This window comes from Silene latifolia, chromosome 10 (assembly GCF_048544455.1).
Source record: "Silene latifolia isolate original U9 population chromosome 10, ASM4854445v1, whole genome shotgun sequence".
NCBI classification, from domain to species: domain Eukaryota; kingdom Viridiplantae; phylum Streptophyta; class Magnoliopsida; order Caryophyllales; family Caryophyllaceae; genus Silene; species Silene latifolia.
The window spans coordinates 93,822,416-93,825,193 of record NC_133535.1 but is presented as its reverse complement, the minus strand read 5'-3'; the positions used below and the strand labels follow the sequence as shown (position 1 = coordinate 93,825,193).

Here is a 2,778-nt window from a genome sequence, read left to right as displayed (position 1 = left end):
CCGCTTTTTGAACATCAAAACCTTGGTCATTTGCTTGATTGTATGGAGGTTGATTTTGATAACTTTGGTTTTGATTGTAAAAGGGTCTTTGAGCTTGGTTTCTCATTGGAGGTGGGGTGTATGCTTAAGGGTTTTGAACATTTTGACTTTTGTATGAAACATTGGGGTGGAATTTGGTATTCTCATTGTAATAGTTGGAATAAGGGGTGCCACTTTTGTATGCTTGGAAAGCATTCACTTGTTCACTTGTTCCCCTACATTCACTTTGGTCATGTACCAAAGTTCCACAACTCTCACATACTCCACTTGGAATTGATGATGATGCCACTATAGCATTAACATGTTGCTTGGGTGATTTGGAGGCCTATTCAAGTTTAGCCATGATGGTATCAATATGAGCACTAAGTTGAACACCCAATTGAGTAATGGAATCCACCTCATGCTTTCCTCCTCTAGTAGCCTTTCGAGGTCTACTATATTGCGAGTTATGGACCGCCATTTCCTCAATTTTGTTTCATGTTTGATTGTCATCGACTTCGGTGAACATACCATTTGATCCCATATTGAGAATGTTTCGGGAGTCTTCATATAAACCATTCCAAAATTGTTGTACAAGGAACCACTCTCTAAGTCCATGGTGTGGACAAGATCGACAAGTGTCCGTGAATCTCTCCCATGCTTCATACAAAGACTCCTCATCCCTTTGTTTGAACCCGGTGATTTGGGATCTCAACATGTTAGTCTTCTCCGGAGGATAGAATTTCTTGTAGAAAGCAAGTGCCAATTTCTTCCAAGAATCAATACCAAGAGTATCCTTATCTAGGCTCTTCAACCATTGTTTCGCGGTACCAATCAAAGAAAAAGGAAATAAGACCCATCGAATTTGGTCTTGAGTAACTCCGGTTTAAGAAATCGCATCACAATAGTCACAAAAAGTCTCCATATGAGAATGAGGGTCTTCACTAGGCATCCCCCCAAATTGACTTCTCTCAACTAATTGTATAAATGCGGATTTGGCAATGAAATTACCGGTTAAATGTTGTGGTGTAGGAGTACCATTTGCTAGGTTCTCCTCGGTTTGTACGGAATGTGATGAAAATTTAGGGATTGTGGGTTGATTTTGTGGTGGGTTTTGTATTGGGTTATCCTCTCCTTCTCTTGCAAAAGGGTTGATGAACTCAATGTTATTTGGTTGAATGTCCACAATCTCACCAATACCTCTAAAAGTATTCCTAGCAAGTCTTCTATTGTTGGTCAAAGTTCTTTCGATTTTAAGATCAAAGGGTAACAAGTTACCTTGTGATCTCTTCGACATGCAAAATATCAAACAACTTGAAAACAATTAGAACAACCTTGAGGAGATTAACTTCCCCAAGGTAAAGAAAGACGCAACTAAAAACAATTAATGAAAATCAAATCAAGTTAACACCGTCCCCGGCAACGGCGCCATTTTTGGCTCAGTTTAAAACTTCGTCGTCAAAAGCTACCAACCAAAACAATATTTATAACTTTACAAACTACTCTTAGTAAAGAGGCAAGTAAAGGTCGGATCCCAAGGGACAGGTATTGATGTAGGATTTTCAATTGTAAATGGTTGTGTCTTAGGGTGTCACAATTTGAGGTTGAGATAGGAGATCAATTAAAACTAATTTAATCAACGATAAAAATAAAGCAAGGTAGATAAAATGAATGTGTAAACAATTGATTAAATGCACTAGGGTGTCATGGGTTCATAAGGGAATACATGGGAGTTGATCATACAAACATGTTCTCAAACTATAAGCAAGCAATTATTATTGTGATGGGACCGAGTTAGTGTATATATCTTACAATCCCTAAGAAGGTTTGGGTCCCGGAGCAGAATCGATTAGATTGTACAATACCTATAAGTCGACTTAATCCTTCCTATTCAACATTATGCATGGTCTAATGAGGCTCGAGTTGGTTTATATCTTACAAGCCTCATTGAAAAGATAAGTGACGGGTAAAAAAATGCAAGGATTCATAGGCTCGCATTTCATCAAACATAACATGTGCATAAGTTGGAATCACAACAAGCAAGCAAATAAATTATAACATCATATTAGATTAAGCATGAATCATTCCCCATGTTGGTTTCCCCTAATTACCCATTAACCCTAGCTAAGGAAACTACTCACTCATGATCAAGTTCAACATGCTAACAAGGTTGTCAATCACATTAACAAGGCAAAACATGATGAATGAATGAAAATGATTAACAATAATTAAAGCAAGGATTAAGAGAATTATACCTATGGAGATTCTAAAATAATAATGCAAAGAATAATAGAAGTACTTGATGATTGATGGAAGGTTGTCAATCTCCCAATAAACCTAAATGATCTTCTAATTACGCAAAATAAATGATGAACAATAGAGACATGAAGGAAAGATTAAGTATTAAAATTTGTATTAAGACTAAATTAAGAGTTGATTACAAGATTAAGGAATGATTAGAACTTGATTAAGGAAGTATTAAGAGAGCATGCTAATGTAAGTAGTACAATGGGGTATATATACTAAAGATTAGGTACGTAAATTAGAGTTACTAAGGGCTTAAATGACTATTAAGTCCTTAAGAAAAGTTGAGGAAATGCTCCTCTCCAAGGAGATGAGCATCTCCGTTTTGCTAGTCTTGCCATAAGACGAGCGTCTTCAGCATAGGCACGGGTTCCCTGTTGAAAGATCCGAGCAGATTGTCAGGGGAGATGCTCGGATCATCTTGCTTCAGGACGAGCGTCTTGGTCACGGGACGCT

At 37.5% G+C, this 2,778-nt stretch overlaps 1 non-coding gene across 1 annotated transcript; it reads left to right on the top strand.

The window, feature by feature from the left end:
- Nucleotides 1-629: 629 nt before the first annotated feature.
- LOC141609725 (small nucleolar RNA R71) lies at nt 630-736 on the top strand. The gene has a single exon (XR_012527641.1). It is a non-coding gene; the product is annotated as a small nucleolar RNA R71 (small nucleolar RNA).
- The last annotated feature ends 2,042 nt before the right edge of the window (nt 737-2,778 follow it).